General features: G+C 48.5%; 6 non-coding genes and 1 pseudogene across 6 annotated transcripts; all 7 read right to left on the bottom strand.

The window, feature by feature from the left end:
* Nucleotides 1-270: 270 nt before the first annotated feature.
* Nucleotides 271-389, bottom strand: LOC137322237 (5S ribosomal RNA). Its single transcript, XR_010962994.1, has one exon. It is a non-coding gene; the product is annotated as a 5S ribosomal RNA (ribosomal RNA).
* A 2996-nt stretch (nt 390-3385) lies between these two features.
* LOC137322277 (5S ribosomal RNA) lies at nt 3386-3505 on the bottom strand. Its single transcript, XR_010963033.1, has one exon. It is a non-coding gene; the product is annotated as a 5S ribosomal RNA (ribosomal RNA).
* Nucleotides 3506-6493: 2988 nt separating this feature from the next.
* On the bottom strand, nt 6494-6612 carry LOC137322236 (5S ribosomal RNA). Its single transcript, XR_010962993.1, has one exon. It is a non-coding gene; the product is annotated as a 5S ribosomal RNA (ribosomal RNA).
* Nucleotides 6613-9608: 2996 nt separating this feature from the next.
* LOC137322362 (5S ribosomal RNA) lies at nt 9609-9727 on the bottom strand. Its single transcript, XR_010963077.1, has one exon. It is a non-coding gene; the product is annotated as a 5S ribosomal RNA (ribosomal RNA).
* Nucleotides 9728-12749: 3022 nt separating this feature from the next.
* On the bottom strand, nt 12750-12869 carry LOC137322342 (5S ribosomal RNA; annotated as a pseudogene).
* A 2997-nt stretch (nt 12870-15866) lies between these two features.
* On the bottom strand, nt 15867-15985 carry LOC137322357 (5S ribosomal RNA). The gene has a single exon (XR_010963076.1). It is a non-coding gene; the product is annotated as a 5S ribosomal RNA (ribosomal RNA).
* A 2998-nt stretch (nt 15986-18983) lies between these two features.
* LOC137322345 (5S ribosomal RNA) lies at nt 18984-19102 on the bottom strand. Its single transcript, XR_010963075.1, has one exon. It is a non-coding gene; the product is annotated as a 5S ribosomal RNA (ribosomal RNA).
* Nucleotides 19103-19862: the final 760 nt, after the last annotated feature.

Genomic DNA, 19862 nt, shown 5'->3' with positions numbered 1-19862 from the left:
TCAGAGGAGTGTGGTAGTAAGCGATGGCCTGCTTTGCTTCTCTTTACTTAAACGCTTGCTGCTTTGTGTATGTTTTTTGCCAGCTTATTTTCTTCATGTGTTTTTTTTTGTTGACTCTGTGTCGACTCCCTTGCCTTTGTCTGGCAGCAGGAGAATGTGCAGCAAAGGAATGGGCAAAGGAAAGCGAGAGAGAGTGCAGGAGCAAGCAGCAAAAAGCTTTGTGATTGAAGGGAGTGCGCAGAGCTGAGAGCAGCCTCTGCTGGCAAGAAAAGCCTACTGCACCTGGTATTCCCAGGCGGTCTCCCATCCAAGTACTAACCAGGCCTGACTCTGCTTAGCTTCCGAGATCAGACGAGATCGGGCGTTTTCAGACTAGTACGGCCGTAGGCATTGATTGCTTGCTTTTCCCTTTACTTAAAGGGCTGCAGTCCTCTTCTTCATTCTTTACCACACTTTCTGCACTTGCCTGGCGCCGGGGGAAACAACATCACTCACAGGGTACACGCATTCGCACTGCCAAACACAAACACACACAAGTCCTGCTTCATCTGCAAAACAATCACATAGCAAGCTCAACGCTTCATTCAAATCCTACAACATAGCAACAGGAGGAGGCCATTCACACCCGCCTGCCTGCCTGCCTGCCTGCCTGCCTGCCTGCCTGCCTGCTCCGCCATTTCAGAACATCATGGCTCATCTCTCATCCAACTCCAGAGACCTGCCTTTCGCCCATATCCCTTCATACCTTTGCTTGACAAAAACCTATCTCTCTCACATTTCAATTTCGCAATTCAGCTCCTATCAATTGCCCTTTGCGTGAGAGACTTACAAACTTCTACCACCCTTTGTGGGTAGTAATGTTTTCTCATCTCTCTCCTCAAAGGTCTGGCTCTACTTTTTAGACTCTGCCCCCTACTCCTAGAATCCCCAACCAGCGGAAATAGTTGCTCTCTATCCACCCTATCTGTTCCCCTTAATATCTTATGAACTTCCATCAGATCACCCCTTAACCTTCGAAACTCCAGAGAATACAACCCCAATTTGTGTCATCTCTCCTCGTAACTTAACCCTTGAAGTCCGGCTAGCGTTCTAGTAAACCTACGCTGCACTCCCTCCGAGGCCGATATGTCCTTCCGAAGGTGCGGTGCCCAGAACTGCTCACAGTACTCCAGGTGCGGTCTTACCAGGGTTTTGTATAGCTGCAGCATAACTTCTGCCGCCTTGTACTCTAGTCCTCTACTCACACTTTCACCAGCTACGGATAGGGACCAAGTTAAAAACAAGGACCTCAAAGGTAGCAATCTCTGCAAGGGAAAACATTTACTGGCCTGTGGCCTCCTTCTGTGCTGTACTAAGAAGTAAACTTAGCACTGACCTTTCTCACATAAAAACTCATCAACACCTGCGCTGGACTTCTGGCTAGTGTCTTCGCGACGAAAGCCCCTGAAATCATTCAATAAACACATGCCGTGATTGTTGGTCGGGAGAGGCCTTTCGGGACTTTCCGCATGCATGAACTAAAATGGGCATCAAAATGGTGATGGAGAGGCTTGTAGATTATGTGGTGTAGGCATAAGAAATGGGGCAGGCAGAGGCCCTAAGGGGTGAAATTGACCTGTCGGAGGCCCGGCAAAACCTGGGGAGAAAGGGACAGAAGTCCAAATGTTGGGTAAAGAAAATGTAGATTCAATATGAAAAGTCAGTACTTGACTGCTTACCTCACGCAATTGGAGGGTTGCCAAGCCTCCAGGATTGCCCTGGAGTCTCCAGGAATTAAAGATTAATCTCCTGGACACTGCTGCCAACCAACCGTGGAGAAACATCATAGAGGCATTAAAAGAAAAATGGTTTTTCCTTTTCTTTGAACGCTTTTCTTAATTAGTTCGAAAATTATAGCAGATGGGTCAAAAAGGATGTTTGACTGGGTCGGGTGGTTGGAAGTCATGTGATAAAACCTCCAGGAATGCGTCCAACCAGAGTTGGCAACCCTACCTACCCTTCATTGCCTTCCCCTGGCCTTAACCTTCATTAGCTTCACCATTCCTTCACTCACTCACCCAATCACTCACTCACTCACTCACTCACTGCTGCAAAAACGCTGCTCCCTCCTGCCTCAAAATACAGACAACCGGGGAGCAGCCTTTTCTCCTCTCCCAGGCCCAGCTGCTTAGAAAAGGCTCAAGCCCACACCCCAATTTAAGTCACCTTGGCCCAATTCAGGCCAGAAGAAGATGTGTGCCTTTCCGCACATGGATAAAAGCAGCCGCTGGCCCCGATTTGACCGGCAGGTCGGCGAATGTTAGTCTTCATCTCAACAGGGCTGGAATACAATACAAAGTTATGCTACGGTTGTATAAAGCTCTGCTTAGACCGCATCTGGAGTACTGCGTTCAGTTCTGGGCACCACACCTCAGGAAGGATACACTGGTCTTGGAGGGGCTGCAGCGCACATTTACCAAAATGATACCGGGGCTAAAAGGGTTAAGTTGTCAGGACAGGTTGCATCGACTCGGCTCGTATTCCCTTGAGTTTAGAAGATTAAGATCTAATTGAGGTGTTTAAGATTATTAAAGGAGCTGATAGGCTCGATAGAGAAACTATTTCCTCTGGTGGGGGAGTCCGGAACAAGGGGGCATAATCTGAAAATTACAGCTAGGCAGTTCACGGGTGATGTCAGGAAGCACTTCTTCACACAAAGTGCAGTAGAAATCTGGAACTCTCTCCCCCAAAAAGCTGTTGAGGCTGGGGATCAATTGAAAATCTCAAAACCGAGATTGATTGATTTTTGTTAGGCACGGGTGTTGAGGGTTATGGAGCAAAGGCGGGTAAATGGAGTTAAGGTACACATCAGTCACGAATGGCGGAACAGGCTCAAAGGGCTGAATGGCCTTCTCCCGTTCCTATGAACGTGCTGCCAGGAAATGGGCCGACGAAAGCGAGCGAGCGAGCGATCAGCAAAAAGACTGGCAAATGAAGGCAGCGTCGGCGTGAAGAACAGCAAACAGCGAACAAGAAAAGCCGACGGCAGTTGCTATTTCCAGGCGGTGTCCCAAGCGAGTACTGACCAGGCCTGCCTCTGACTTAGCTTGTGATATCGGATGGGATGGGGTACTTTTCAGAGGAGTGTGGTAGTAAGCGATGGCCTGCTTTGCTTCTCTTTACTTAAACGCTTGCTGCTTTGTGTATGTTTTTTGCCAGCTTATTTTCTTCATGTGTTTTTTTTTGTTGACTCTGTGTCGACTCCCTTGCCTTTGTCTGGCAGCAGGAGAATGTGCAGCAAAGGAATGGGCAAAGGAAAGCGAGAGAGAGTGCAGGAGCAAGCAGAAAAAAGCTTTGTGATTGAAGGGAGTGCGCAGAGCTGAGAGCAGCCTCTGCTGGCAAGAAAAGCCTACTGCACCTGGTATTCCCAGGCGGTCTCCCATCCAAGTACTAACCAGGCCTGACTCTGCTTAAGCTTCCGAGATCAGACGAGATCGGGCGTTTTCAGACTAGTATGGCCGTAGGCATTGATTGCTTGCTTTTCCCTTTACTTAAAGGGCTGCAGTCCTCTTCTTCATTCTTTACCACACTTTCTGCACTTGCCTGGCGCCGGGGGAAACAACATCACTCACAGGGTACACGCATTCGCACTGCCAAACACAAACACACACAAGTCCTGCTTCATCTGCAAAACAATCACATAGCAAGCTCAACGCTTCATTCAAATCCTACAACATAGCAACAGGAGGAGGCCATTCACACCCGCCTGCCTGCCTGCCTGCCTGCCTGCCTGCCTGCTCCGCCATTTCAGAACATCATGGCTCATCTCTCATCCAACTCCAGAGACCTGCCTTTCGCCCATATCCCTTCATACCTTTGCTTGACAAAAACCTATCTCTCTCACATTTCAATTTCGCAATTCAGCTCCTATCAATTGCCCTTTGCGTGAGAGACTTACAAACTTCTACCACCCTTTGTGTGTAGTAATGTTTTCTCATCTCTCTCCTCAAAGGTCTGGCTCTACTTTTTAGACTCTGCCCCCTACTCCTAGAATCCCCAACCAGCGGAAATAGTTGCTCTCTATCCACCCTATCTGTTCCCCTTAATATCTTATGAACTTCCATCAGATCACCCTTTAACCTTCGAAACTCCAGAGAATACAACCCCAATTTGTGTCATCTCTCCTCGTAACTTAACCCTTGAAGTCCGGCTAGCGTTCTAGTAAACCTACGCTGCACTCCCTCCGAGGCCGATATGTCCTTCCGAAGGTGCGGTGCCCAGAACTGCTCACAGTACTCCAGGTGCGGTCTTACCAGGGTTTTGTATAGCTGCAGCATAACTTCTGCCGCCTTGTACTCTAGTCCTCTACTCACACTTTCACCAGCTACGGATAGGGACCAAGTTAAAAACAAGGACCTCAAAGGTAGCAATCTCTGCAAGGGAAAACATTTACTGGCCTGTGGCCTCCTTCTGTGCTGTACTAAGAAGTAAACTTAGCACTGACCTTTCTCACATAAAAACTCATCAACACCTGCGCTGGACTTCTGGCTAGTGTCTTCGCGACGAAAGCCCCTGAAATCATTCAATAAACACATGCCGTGATTGTTGGTCGGGAGAGGCCTTTCGGGACTTTCCGCATGCATGAACTAAAATGGGCATCAAAATGGTGATGGAGAGGCTTGTAGATTATGTGGTGTAGGCATAAGAAATGGGGCAGGCAGAGGCCCTAAGGGGTGAAATTGACCTGTCGGAGGCCCGGCAAAACCTGGGGAGAAAGGGACAGAAGTCCAAATGTTGGGTAAAGAAAATGTAGATTCAATATGAAAAGTCAGTACTTGACTGCTTACCTCACGCAATTGGAGGGTTGCCAAGCCTCCAGGATTGCCCTGGAGTCTCCAGGAATTAAAGATTAATCTCCTGGACACTGCTGCCAACCAACCGTGGAGAAACATCATAGAGGCATTAAAAGAAAAATGGTTTTTCCTTTTCTTTGAACGCTTTTCTTAATTAGTTCGAAAATTATAGCAGATGGGTCAAAAAGGATGTTTGACTGGGTCGGGTGGTTGGAAGTCATGTGATAAAACCTCCAGGAATGCGTCCAACCAGAGTTGGCAACCCTACCTACCCTTCATTGCCTTCCCCTGGCCTTAACCTTCATTAGCTTCACCATTCCTTCACTCACTCACCCAATCACTCACTCACTCACTCACTCACTGCTGCAAAAACGCTGCTCCCTCCTGCCTCAAAATACAGACAACCGGGGAGCAGCCTTTTCTCCTCTCCCAGGCCCAGCTGCTTAGAAAAGGCTCAAGCCCACACCCCAATTTAAGTCACCTTGGCCCAATTCAGGCCAGAAGAAGATGTGTGCCTTTCCGCACATGGATAAAAGCAGCCGCTGGCCCCGATTTGACCGGCAGGTCGGCGAATGTTAGTCTTCATCTCAACAGGGCTGGAATACAATACAAAGTTATGCTACGGTTGTATAAAGCTCTGCTTAGACCGCATCTGGAGTACTGCGTTCAGTTCTGGGCACCACACCTCAGGAAGGATACACTGGTCTTGGAGGGGCTGCAGCGCACATTTACCAAAATGATACCGGGGCTAAAAGGGTTAAGTTGTCAGGACAGGTTGCATCGACTCGGCTCGTATTCCCTTGAGTTTAGAAGATTAAGATCTAATTGAGGTGTTTAAGATTATTAAAGGAGCTGATAGGCTCGATAGAGAAACTATTTCCTCTGGTGGGGGAGTCCGGAACAAGGGGGCATAATCTGAAAATTACAGCTAGGCAGTTCACGGGTGATGTCAGGAAGCACTTCTTCACACAAAGTGCAGTAGAAATCTGGAACTCTCTCCCCCAAAAAGCTGTTGAGGCTGGGGATCAATTGAAAATCTCAAAACCGAGATTGATTGATTTTTGTTAGGCACGGGTGTTGAGGGTTATGGAGCAAAGGCGGGTAAATGGAGTTAAGGTACACATCAGTCACGAATGGCGGAACAGGCTCAAAGGGCTGAATGGCCTTCTCCCGTTCCTATGAACGTGCTGCCAGGAAATGGGCCGACGAAAGCGAGCGAGCGAGCGATCAGCAAAAAGACTGGCAAATGAAGGCAGCGTCGGCGTGAAGAACAGCAAACAGCGAACAAGAAAAGCCGACGGCAGTTGCTATTTCCAGGCGGTGTCCCAAGCGAGTACTGACCAGGCCTGCCTCTGACTTAGCTTGTGATATCGGATGGGATGGGGTACTTTTCAGAGGAGTGTGGTAGTAAGCGATGGCCTGCTTTGCTTCTCTTTACTTAAACGCTTGCTGCTTTGTGTATGTTTTTTGCCAGCTTATTTTCTTCATGTGTTTTTTTTTGTTGACTCTGTGTCGACTCCCTTGCCTTTGTCTGGCAGCAGGAGAATGTGCAGCAAAGGAATGGGCAAAGGAAAGCGAGAGAGAGTGCAGGAGCAAGCAGCAAAAAGCTTTGTGATTGAAGGGAGTGCGCAGAGCTGAGAGCAGCCTCTGCTGGCAAGAAAAGCCTACTGCACCTGGTATTCCCAGGCGGTCTCCCATCCAAGTACTAACCAGGCCTGACTCTGCTTAGCTTCCGAGATCAGACGAGATCGGGCGTTTTCAGACTAGTACGGCCGTAGGCATTGATTGCTTGCTTTTCCCTTTACTTAAAGGGCTGCAGTCCTCTTCTTCATTCTTTACCACACTTTCTGCACTTGCCTGGCGCCGGGGGAAACAACATCACTCACAGGGTACACGCATTCGCACTGCCAAACACAAACACACACAAGTCCTGCTTCATCTGCAAAACAATCACATAGCAAGCTCAACGCTTCATTCAAATCCTACAACATAGCAACAGGAGGAGGCCATTCACACCCGCCTGCCTGCCTGCCTGCCTGCCTGCCTGCCTGCCTGCCTGCTCCGCCATTTCAGAACATCATGGCTCATCTCTCATCCAACTCCAGAGACCTGCCTTTCGCCCATATCCCTTCATACCTTTGCTTGACAAAAACCTATCTCTCTCACATTTCAATTTCGCAATTCAGCTCCTATCAATTGCCCTTTGCGTGAGAGACTTACAAACTTCTACCACCCTTTGTGGGTAGTAATGTTTTCTCATCTCTCTCCTCAAAGGTCTGGCTCTACTTTTTAGACTCTGCCCCCTACTCCTAGAATCCCCAACCAGCGGAAATAGTTGCTCTCTATCCACCCTATCTGTTCCCCTTAATATCTTATGAACTTCCATCAGATCACCCCTTAACCTTCGAAACTCCAGAGAATACAACCCCAATTTGTGTCATCTCTCCTCGTAACTTAACCCTTGAAGTCCGGCTAGCGTTCTAGTAAACCTACGCTGCACTCCCTCCGAGGCCGATATGTCCTTCCGAAGGTGCGGTGCCCAGAACTGCTCACAGTACTCCAGGTGCGGTCTTACCAGGGTTTTGTATAGCTGCAGCATAACTTCTGCCGCCTTGTACTCTAGTCCTCTACTCACACTTTCACCAGCTACGGATAGGGACCAAGTTAAAAACAAGGACCTCAAAGGTAGCAATCTCTGCAAGGGAAAACATTTACTGGCCTGTGGCCTCCTTCTGTGCTGTACTAAGAAGTAAACTTAGCACTGACCTTTCTCACATAAAAACTCATCAACACCTGCGCTGGACTTCTGGCTAGTGTCTTCGCGACGAAAGCCCCTGAAATCATTCAATAAACACATGCCGTGATTGTTGGTCGGGAGAGGCCTTTCGGGACTTTCCGCATGCATGAACTAAAATGGGCATCAAAATGGTGATGGAGAGGCTTGTAGATTATGTGGTGTAGGCATAAGAAATGGGGCAGGCAGAGGCCCTAAGGGGTGAAATTGACCTGTCGGAGGCCCGGCAAAACCTGGGGAGAAAGGGACAGAAGTCCAAATGTTGGGTAAAGAAAATGTAGATTCAATATGAAAAGTCAGTACTTGACTGCTTACCTCACGCAATTGGAGGGTTGCCAAGCCTCCAGGATTGCCCTGGAGTCTCCAGGAATTAAAGATTAATCTCCTGGACACTGCTGCCAACCAACCGTGGAGAAACATCATAGAGGCATTAAAAGAAAAATGGTTTTTCCTTTTCTTTGAACGCTTTTCTTAATTAGTTCGAAAATTATAGCAGATGGGTCAAAAAGGATGTTTGACTGGGTCGGGTGGTTGGAAGTCATGTGATAAAACCTCCAGGAATGCGTCCAACCAGAGTTGGCAACCCTACCTACCCTTCATTGCCTTCCCCTGGCCTTAACCTTCATTAGCTTCACCATTCCTTCACTCACTCACCCAATCACTCACTCACTCACTCACTCACTGCTGCAAAAACGCTGCTCCCTCCTGCCTCAAAATACAGACAACCGGGGAGCAGCCTTTTCTCCTCTCCCAGGCCCAGCTGCTTAGAAAAGGCTCAAGCCCACACCCCAATTTAAGTCACCTTGGCCCAATTCAGGCCAGAAGAAGATGTGTGCCTTTCCGCACATGGATAAAAGCAGCCGCTGGCCCCGATTTGACCGGCAGGTCGGCGAATGTTAGTCTTCATCTCAACAGGGCTGGAATACAATACAAAGTTATGCTACGGTTGTATAAAGCTCTGCTTAGACCGCATCTGGAGTACTGCGTTCAGTTCTGGGCACCACACCTCAGGAAGGATACACTGGTCTTGGAGGGGCTGCAGCGCACATTTACCAAAATGATACCGGGGCTAAAAGGGTTAAGTTGTCAGGACAGGTTGCATCGACTCGGCTCGTATTCCCTTGAGTTTAGAAGATTAAGATCTAATTGAGGTGTTTAAGATTATTAAAGGAGCTGATAGGCTCGATAGAGAAACTATTTCCTCTGGTGGGGGAGTCCGGAACAAGGGGGCATAATCTGAAAATTACAGCTAGGCAGTTCACGGGTGATGTCAGGAAGCACTTCTTCACACAAAGTGCAGTAGAAATCTGGAACTCTCTCCCCCAAAAAGCTGTTGAGGCTGGGGATCAATTGAAAATCTCAAAACCGAGATTGATTGATTTTTGTTAGGCACGGGTGTTGAGGGTTATGGAGCAAAGGCGGGTAAATGGAGTTAAGGTACACATCAGTCACGAATGGCGGAACAGGCTCAAAGGGCTGAATGGCCTTCTCCCGTTCCTATGAACGTGCTGCCAGGAAATGGGCCGACGAAAGCGAGCGAGCGAGCGATCAGCAAAAAGACTGGCAAATGAAGGCAGCGTCGGCGTGAAGAACAGCAAACAGCGAACAAGAAAAGCCGACGGCAGTTGCTATTTCCAGGCGGTGTCCCAAGCGAGTACTGACCAGGCCTGCCTCTGACTTAGCTTGTGATATCGGATGGGATGGGGTACTTTTCAGAGGAGTGTGGTAGTAAGCGATGGCCTGCTTTGCTTCTCTTTACTTAAACGCTTGCTGCTTTGTGTATGTTTTTTGCCAGCTTATTTTCTTCATGTGTTTTTTTTTGTTGACTCTGTGTCGACTCCCTTGCCTTTGTCTGGCAGCAGGAGAATGTGCAGCAAAGGAATGGGCAAAGGAAAGCGAGAGAGAGTGCAGGAGCAAGCAGCAAAAAGCTTTGTGATTGAAGGGAGTGCGCAGAGCTGAGAGCAGCCTCTGCTGGCAAGGAAAGCCTACTGCACCTGGTATTCCCAGGCGGTCTCCCATCCAAGTACTAACCAGGCCTGACTCTGCTTAGCTTCCGAGATCAGACGAGATCGGGCGTTTTCAGACTAGTATGGCCGTAGGCATTGATTGCTTGCTTTTCCCTTTACTTAAAGGGCTGCAGTCCTCTTCTTCATTCTTTACCACACTTTCTGCACTTGCCTGGCGCCGGGGGAAACAACATCACTCACAGGGTACACGCATTCGCACTGCCAAACACAAACACACACAAGTCCTGCTTCATCTGCAAAACAATCACATAGCAAGCTCAACGCTTCATTCAAATCCTACAACATAGCAACAGGAGGAGGCCATTCACACCCGCCTGCCTGCCTGCCTGCCTGCCTGCCTGCCTGCCTGCTCCGCCATTTCAGAACATCATGGCTCATCTCTCATCCAACTCCAGAGACCTGCCTTTCGCCCATATCCCTTCATACCTTTGCTTGACAAAAACCTATCTCTCTCACATTTCAATTTCGCAATTCAGCTCCTATCAATTGCCCTTTGCGTGAGAGACTTACAAACTTCTACCACCCTTTGTGTGTAGTAATGTTTTCTCATCTCTCTCCTCAAAGGTCTGGCTCTACTTTTTAGACTCTGCCCCCTACTCCTAGAATCCCCAACCAGCGGAAATAGTTGCTCTCTATCCACCCTATCTGTTCCCCTTAATATCTTATGAACTTCCATCAGATCACCCCTTAACCTTCGAAACTCCAGAGAATACAACCCCAATTTGTGTCATCTCTCCTCGTAACTTAACCCTTGAAGTCCGGCTAGCGTTCTAGTAAACCTACGCTGCACTCCCTCCGAGGCCGATATGTCCTTCCGAAGGTGCGGTGCCCAGAACTGCTCACAGTACTCCAGGTGCGGTCTTACCAGGGTTTTGTATAGCTGCAGCATAACTTCTGCCGCCTTGTACTCTAGTCCTCTACTCACACTTTCACCAGCTACGGATAGGGACCAAGTTAAAAACAAGGACCTCAAAGGTAGCAATCTCTGCAAGGGAAAACATTTACTGGCCTGTGGCCTCCTTCTGTGCTGTACTAAGAAGTAAACTTAGCACTGACCTTTCTCACATAAAAACTCATCAACACCTGCGCTGGACTTCTGGCTAGTGTCTTCGCGACGAAAGCCCCTGAAATCATTCAATAAACACATGCCGTGATTGTTGGTCGGGTGAGGCCTTTCGGGACTTTCCGGATGCATGAACTAAAATGGGCATCAAAATGGTGATGGAGAGGCTTGTAGATTATGTGGTGTAGGCATAAGAAATGGGGCAGGCAGAGGCCCTAAGGGGTGAAATTGACCTGTCGGAGGCCCGGCAAAACCTGGGGAGAAAGGGACAGAAGTCCAAATGTTGGGTAAAGAAAATGTAGATTCAATATGAAAAGTCAGTACTTGACTGCTTACCTCACGCAATTGTAGGGTTGCCAAGCCTCCAGGATTGCCCTGGAGTCTCCAGGAATTAAAGATTAATCTCCTGGACACTGCTGCCAACCAACCGTGGAGAAACATCATAGAGGCATTAAAAGAAAAATGGTTTTTCCTTTTCTTTGAACGCTTTTCTTAATTAGTTCGAAAATTATAGCAGATGGGTCAAAAAGGATGTTTGACTGGGTCGGGTGGTTGGAAGTCATGTGATAAAACCTCCAGGAATGCGTCCAACCAGAGTTGGCAACCCTACCTACCCTTCATTGCCTTCCCCTGGCCTTAACCTTCATTAGCTTCACCATTCCTTCACTCACTCACCCAATCACTCACTCACTCACTCACTCACTCACTCACTGCTGCAAAAACGCTGCTCCCTCCTGCCTCAAAATACAGACAACCGGGGAGCAGCCTTTTCTCCTCTCCCAGGCCCAGCTGCTTAGAAAAGGCTCAAGCCCAGACCCCAATTTAAGTCACCTTGGCCCAATTCAGGCCAGAAGAAGATGTGTGCCTTTCCGCACATGGATAAAAGCAGCCGCTGGCCCCGATTTGACCGGCAGGTCGGCGAATGTTAGTCTTCATCTCAACAGGGCTGGAATACAATACAAAGTTATGCTACGGTTGTATAAAGCTCTGCTTAGACCGCATCTGGAGTACTGCGTTCAGTTCTGGGCACCACACCTCAGGAAGGATACACTGGTCTTGGAGGGGCTGCAGCGCATATTTACCAAAATGATACCGGGGCTAAAAGGGTTAAGTTGTCAGGACAGGTTGCATCGACTCGGCTCGTATTCCCTTGAGTTTAGAAGATTAAGATCTAATTGAGGTGTTTAAGATTATTAAAGGAGCTGATAGGCTCGATAGAGAAACTATTTCCTCTGGTGGGGGAGTCCGGAACAAGGGGGCATAATCTGAAAATTACAGCTAGGCAGTTCACGGGTGATGTCAGGAAGCACTTCTTCACACAAAGTGTAGTAGAAATCTGGAACTCTCTCCCCCAAAAAGCTGTTGAGGCTGGGGATCAATTGAAAATCTCAAAACCGAGATTGATTGATTTTTGTTAGGCACGGGTGTTGAGGGTTATGGAGCACAGGCGGGTAAATGGAGTTAAGGTACACATCAGTCACGAATGGCAGAACAGGCTCAAAGGGCTGAATGGCCTTCTCCCGTTCCTATGAACGTGCTGCCAGGAAATGGGCCGAGGAAAGCGAGCAACAGCGAGCGAGCGAGCGAGCGAGCGAGCGATCAGCAAAAAGACTGGCAAATGAAGGCAGCGTCGGCGTGAAGAACAGCAAACAGCGAACAAGAAAAGCCGACGGCAGTTGCTATTTCCAGGCGGTGTCCCAAGCGAGTACTGACCAGGCCTGCCTCTGACTTAGCTTGTGATATCGGATGGGATGGGGTACTTTTCAGAGGAGTGTGGTAGTAAGCGATGGCCTGCTTTGCTTCTCTTTACTTAAACGCTTGCTGCTTTGTGTATGTTTTTTGCCAGCTTATTTTCTTCATGTGTTTTTTTTTGTTGACTCTGTGTCGACTCCCTTGCCTTTGTCTGGCAGCAGGAGAATGTGCAGCAAAGGAATGGGCAAAGGAAAGCGAGAGAGAGTGCAGGAGCAAGCAGCAAAAAGCTTTGTGATTGAAGGGAGTGTGCAGAGCTGAGAGCAGCCTCTGCTGGCAAGAAAAGCCTACTGCACCTGGTATTCCCAGGCGGTCTCCCATCCAAGTACTAACCAGGCCTGACTCCGCTTAAGTTTCCGAGATCAGACGAGATCGGGCGTTCTCAGACTAGTATGGCCGTAGGCATCAATTGCTTGCTTTTCCCTTTACTTAAAGGGCTGCAGTCCTCTTCTTCATTCTTTACCACACTTTCTGCACTTGCCTGGCGCCGGGGGAAACAACATCACTCACAGGGTACACGCATTCGCACTGCCAAACACAAACACACACAAGTCCTGCTTCATCTGCAAAACAATCACATAGCAAGCTCAACGCTTCATTCAAATCCTACAACATAGCAACAGGAGGAGGCCATTCACACCCGCCTGCCTGCCTGCCTGCCTGCCTGCCTGCTCCGCCATTTCAGAACATCATGGCTCATCTCTCATCCAACTCCAGAGACCTGCCTTTCGCCCATATCCCTTCATACCTTTGCTTGACAAAAACCTATCTCTCTCACATTTCAATTTCGCAATTCAGCTCCTATCAATTGCCCTTTGCGTGAGAGACTTACAAACTTCTACCACCCTTTGTGGGTAGTAATGTTTTCTCATCTCTCTCCTCAAAGGTCTGGCTCTACTTTTTAGACTCTGCCCCCTACTCCTAGAATCCCCAACCAGCGGAAATAGTTGCTCTCTATCCACCCTATCTGTTCCCCTTAATATCTTATGAACTTCCATCAGATCACCCCTTAACCTTCGAAACTCCAGAGAATACAACCCCAATTTGTGTCATCTCTCCTCGTAACTTAACCCTTGAAGTCCGGCTAGCGTTCTAGTAAACCTACGCTGCACTCCCTCCGAGGCCGATATGTCCTTCCGAAGGTGCGGTGCCCAGAACTGCTCACAGTACTCCAGGTGCGGTCTTACCAGGGTTTTGTATAGCTGCAGCATAACTTCTGCCGCCTTGTACTCTAGTCCTCTACTCACACTTTCACCAGCTACGGATAGGGACCAAGTTAAAAACAAGGACCTCAAAGGTAGCAATCTCTGCAAGGGAAAACATTTACTGGCCTGTGGCCTCCTTCTGTGCTGTACTAAGAAGTAAACTTAGCACTGACCTTTCTCACATAAAAACTCATCAACACCTGCGCTGGACTTCTGGCTAGTGTCTTCGCGACGAAAGCCCCTGAAATCATCAATAAACACATGCCGTGATTGTTGGTCGGGAGAGGCCTTTCGGGACTTTCCGGATGCATGAACTAAAATGGGCATCAAAATGGTGATGGAGAGGCTTGTAGATTATGTGGTGTAGGCATAAGAAATGGGGCAGGCAGAGGCCCTAAGGGGTGAAATTGACCTGTCGGAGGCCCGGCAAAACCTGGGGAGAAAGGGACAGAAGTCCAAATGTTGGGTAAAGAAAATGTAGATTCAATATGAAAAGTCAGTACTTGACTGCTTACCTCACGCAATTGGAGGGTTACCAAGCCTCCAGGATTGCCCTGGAGTCTCCAGGAATTAAAGATTAATCTCCTGGACACTGCTGCCAACCAACCGTGGAGAAACATCATAGAGGCATTAAAAGAAAAATGGTTTTTCCTTTTCTTTGAACGCTTTTCTTAATTAGTTCGAAAATTATAGCAGATGGGTCAAAAAGGATGTTTGACTGGGTCGGGTGGTTGGAAGTCATGTGATAAAACCTCCAGGAATGCGTCCAACCAGAGTTGGCAACCCTACCTACCCTTCATTGCCTTCCCCTGGCCTTAACCTTCATTAGCTTCACCATTCCTTCACTCACTCACCCAATCACTCACTCACTCACTCACTCACTCACTGCTGCAAAAACGCTGCTCCCTCCTGCCTCAAAATACAGACAACCGGGGAGCAGCCTTTTCTCCTCTCCCAGGCCCAGCTGCTTAGAAAAGGCTCAAGCCCACACCCCAATTTAAGTCACCTTGGCCCAATTCAGGCCAGAAGAAGATGTCTGCCTTTCCGCACATGGATAAAAGCAGCCGCTGGCCCCGATTTGACCGGCAGGTCGGCGAATGTTAGTCTTCATCTCAACAGGGCTGGAATACAATACAAAGTTATGCTACGGTTGTATAAAACTCTGCTTAGACCGCATCTGGAGTACTGCGTTCAGTTCTGGGCACCACACCTCAGGAAGGATACACTGGCCTTGGAGGGGCTGCAGCGCACATTTACCAAAATGATACCGGGGCTAAAAGGGTTAAGTTATCAGGACAGGTTGCATCGACTAGGCTCGTATTCCCTTGAGTTTAGAAGATTAAGATCTAATTGAGGTGTTTAAGATTATTAAAGGAGCTGATAGGCTCGATAGAGAAACTATTTCCTCTGGTGGGGGAGTCCGGAACAAGGGGGCATAATCTGAAAATTACAGCTAGGCAGTTCACGGGTGATGTCAGGAAGCACTTCTTCACACAAAGTGTAGTAGAAATCTGGAACTCTCTCCCCCAAAAAGCTGTTGAGGCTGGGGATCAATTGAAAATCTCAAAACCGAGATTGATTGATTTTTGTTCGGCACGGGTATTGAGGGTTATGGAGCACAGGCGGGTAAATGGAGTTAAGGTACACATCAGTCATGAATGGCGGAACAGGCTCAAAGGGCTGAATGGCCTTCTCCCGTTCCTATGAACGTGCTGCCAGGAAATGGGCCGAGGAAAGCGAGCAACAGCGAGCGAGCGAGCGATCAGCAAAAAGACTGGCAAATGAAGGCAGCGTCGGCGTGAAGAACAGCAAACAGCGAACAAGAAAAGCCGACGGCAGTTGCTATTTCCAGGCGGTGTCCCAAGCGAGTACTGACCAGGCCTGCCTCTGACTTAGCTTGTGATATCGGATGGGATGGGGTACTTTTCAGAGGAGTGTGGTAGTAAGCGATGGCCTGCTTTGCTTCTCTTTACTTAAACGCTTGCTGCTTTGTGTATGTTTTTTGCCAGCTTATTTTCTTCATGTGTTTTTTTTTGTTGACTCTGTGTCGACTCCCTTGCCTTTGTCTGGCAGCAGGAGAATGTGCAGCAAAGGAATGGGCAAAGGAAAGCGAGAGAGAGTGCAGGAGCAAGCAGCAAAAAGCTTTGTGATTGAAGGGAGTGCGCAGAGCTGAGAGCAGCCTCTGCTGGCAAGAAAAGCCTACTGCACCTGGTATTCCCAGGCGGTCTCCCATCCAAGTACTAACCAGGCCTGACTCTGCTTAGCTTCCGAGATCAGACGAGATCGGGCGTTTTCAGACTAGTATGGCCGTAGGCATCAATTGCTTGCTTTTCCCTTTACTTAAAGGGCTGCAGTCATCTTCTTCATTCTTTACCACACTTTCTGCACTTGCCTGGCGCCGGGGGAAACAACATCACACACAGGGTACACGCATTCGCACTGCCAAACACAAACACACACAAGTCCTGCTTCATCTGCAAAACAATCACATAGCAAGCTCAACGCTTCATTCAAATCCTACAACATAGCAACAGGAGGAGGCCATTCACACCTGCCTGCCTGCCTGCCTGCCTGCTCCGCCATTTCACAACATCATGGCTCATCTCTCATCCAACTCCAGAGACCTGCCTTTCGCCCATATCCCTTCATACCTTTGCTTGACAAAAACCTATCTCTCTCACATTTCAATTTCGCAATTCAGCTCCTATCAATTGCCCTTTGCGTGAGAGACTTACAAACTTCTACCACCCTTTGTGGGTAGTAATGTTTTCTCATCTCTCTCCTCAAAGGTCTGGCTCTACTTTTTAGACTCTGCCCCTTACTCCTAGAATCCCCAACCAGCGGAAATAGTTGCTCTCTATCCACCCTATCTGTTCCCCTTAATATCTTATGAACTTCCATCAGATCACCCCTTAACCTTCGAAACTCCAGAGAATACAACCCCAATTTGTGTCATCTCTCCTCGTAACATAACCCTTGAAGTCCGGCTAGCGTTCTAGTAAACCTACGCTGCACTCCCTCCGAGGCCGATATGTCCTTCCGAAGGTGCGGTGCCCAGAACTGCTCACAGTACTCCAGGTGCGGTCTAACCAGGGTTTTGTATAGCTGCAGCATAACTTCTGCCGCCTTGTACTCTAGTCCTCTACTCACACTTTCACCAGCTACGGATAGGGACCAAGTTAAAAACAAGGACCTCAAAGGTAGCAATCTCTGCAAGGGAAAACATTTACTGGCCTGTGGCCTCCTTCTGTGCTGTACTAAGAAGTAAACTTAGCACTGACCTTTCTCACATAAAAACTCATCAACACCTGCGCTGGACTTCTGGCTAGTGTCTTCGCGACGAAAGCCCCTGAAATCATTCAATAAACACATGCCGTGATTGTTGGTCGGGAGAGGCCTTTCGGGACTTTCCGCATGCATGAACTAAAATGGGCATCAAAATGGTGATGGAGAGGCTTGTAGATTATGTGGTGTAGGCATAAGAAATGGGGCAGGCAGAGGCCCTAAGGGGTGAAATTGACCTGTCGGAGGCCCGGCAAAACCTGGGGAGAAAGGGACAGAAGTCCAAATGTTGGGTAAAGAAAATGTAGATTCAATATGAAAAGTCAGTACTTGACTGCTTACCTCACGCAATTGGAGGGTTGCCAAGCCTCCAGGATTGCCCTGGAGTCTCCAGGAATTAAAGATTAATCTCCTGGACACTGCTGCCAACCAACCGTGGAGAAACATCATAGAGGCATTAAAAGAAAAATGGTTTTTCCTTTTCTTTGAACGCTTTTCTTAATTAGTACGAAAATTATAGCAGATGGGTCAAAAAGGATGTTTGACTGGGTCGGGTGGTTGGAAGTCATGTGATAAAACCTCCAGGAATGCGTCCAACCAGAGTTGGCAACCCTACCTACCCTTCATTGCCTTCCCCTGGCCTTAACCTTCATTAGCTTCACCATTCCTTCACTCACTCACCCAATCACTCACTCACTCACTCACTGCTGCAAAAACGCTGGTCCCTCCTGCCTCAAAATACAGACAACCGGGGAGCAGCCTTTTCTCCTCTCCCAGGCCCAGCTGCTTAGAAAAGGCTCAAGCCCACACCCCAATTTAAGTCACCTTGGCCCAATTCAGGCCAGAAGAAGATGTGTGCCTTTCCGCACATGGATAAAAGCAGCCGCTGGCCCCGATTTGACCGGCAGGTCGGCGAATGTTAGTCTTCATCTCAACAGGGCTGGAATACAATACAAATTTATGCTACGGTTGTATAAAGCTCTGCTTAGACCGCATCTGGAGTACTGCGTTCAGTTCTGGGCACCACACCTCAGGAAGGATACACTGGTCTTGGAGGGGCTGCAGCGCACATTTACCAAAATGATACCGGGGCTAAAAGGGTTAAGTTGTCAGGACAGGTTGCATCGACTCGGCTCGTATTCCCTTGAGTTGAGAAGATTAAGATCTAATTGAGGTGTTTAAGATTATTAAAGGAGCTGATAGGCTCGATAGAGAAACTATTTCCTCTGGTGGGGGAGTCCGGAACAAGGGGGCATAATCTGAAAATTACAGCTAGGCAGTTCACGGGTGATGTCAGGAAGCACTTCTTCACACAAAGTGTAGTAGAAATCTGGAACTCTCTCCCCCAAAAAGCTGTTGAGGCTGGGGATCAATTGAAAATCTCAAAACCGAGATTGATTGATTTTTGTTAGGCACGGGTGTTGAGGGTTATGGAGCACAGGCGGGTAAATGGAGTTAAGGTACACATCAGTCACGAATGGCAGAACAGGCTCAAAGGGCTGAATGGCCTTCTCCCGTTCCTATGAACGTGCTGCCAGGAAATGGGCCGAGGAAAGCGAGCAACAGCGAGCGAGCGAGCGAGCGAGCGAGCGAGCGATCAGCAAAAAGACTGGCAAATGAAGGCAGCGTCGGCGTGAAGAACAGCAAACAGCGAACAAGAAAAGCCGACGGCAGTTGCTATTTCCAGGCGGTGTCCCAAGCGAGTACTGACCAGGCCTGCCTCTGACTTAGCTTGTGATATCGGATGGGATGGGGTACTTTTCAGAGGAGTGTGGGAGTAAGCGATGGCCTGCTTTGCTTCTCTTTACTTAAACGCTTGCTGCTTTGTGTATGTTTTTTGCCAGCTTATTTTCTTCATGTGTTTTTTTTTGTTGACTCTGTGTCGACTCCCTTGCCTTTGTCTGGCAGCAGGAGAATGTGCAGCAAAGGAATGGGCAAAGGAAAGCGAGAGAGAGTGCAGGAGCAAGCAGCAAAAAGCTTTGTGATTGAAGGGAGTGCGCAGAGCTGAGAGCAGCCTCTGCTGGCAAGAAAAGCCTACTGCACCTGGTATTCCCAGGCGGTCTCCCATCCAAGTACTAACCAGGCCTGACTCTGCTTAGCTTCCGAGATCAGACGAGATCGGGCGTTTTCAGACTAGTATGGCCGTAGGCATGGATTGCTTGCTTTTCCCTTTACTTAAAGGGCTGCAGTCCTCTTCTTCATTCTTTACCACACTTTCTGCACTTGCCTGGCGCCGGGGGAAACAACATCACTCACAGGGTACACGCATTCGCACTGCCAAACACAAACACACACAAGTCCTGCTTCATCTGCAAAACAATCACATAGCAAGCTCAACGCTTCATTCAAATCCTACAACATAGCAACAGGAGGAGGCCATTCACACCCGCCTGCCTGCCTGCCTGCCTGCCTGCCTGCCTGCCTGCTCCGCCATTTCAGAACATCATGGCTCATCTCTCATCCAACTCCAGAGACCTGCCTTTCGCCCATATCCCTTCATACCTTTGCTTGACAAAAACCTATCTCTCTCACATTTCAATTTCGCAATTCAGCTCCTATCAATTGCCCTTTGCGTGAGAGACTTACAAACTTCTACCACCCTTTGTGGGTAGTAATGTTTTCTCATCTCTCTCCTCAAAGGTCTGGCTCTACTTTTTAGACTCTGCCCCCTACTCCTAGAATCCCCAACCAGCGGAAATAGTTGCTCTCTATCCACCCTATCTGTTCCCCTTAATATCTTATGAACTTCCATCAGATCACCCCTTAACCTTCGAAACTCCAGAGAATACAACCCCAATTTGTGTCATCTCTCCTCGTAACTTAACCCTTGAAGTCCGGCTAGCGTTCTAGTAAACCTACGCTGCACTCCCTCCGAGGCCGATATGTCCTTCCGAAGGTGCGGTGCCCAGA

Source organism: Heptranchias perlo, chromosome 5 (assembly GCF_035084215.1).
Source record: "Heptranchias perlo isolate sHepPer1 chromosome 5, sHepPer1.hap1, whole genome shotgun sequence".
In the NCBI taxonomy this organism is placed as follows: domain Eukaryota; kingdom Metazoa; phylum Chordata; class Chondrichthyes; order Hexanchiformes; family Hexanchidae; genus Heptranchias; species Heptranchias perlo.
This window is presented reverse-complemented; position numbering and strand designations above follow the sequence as displayed.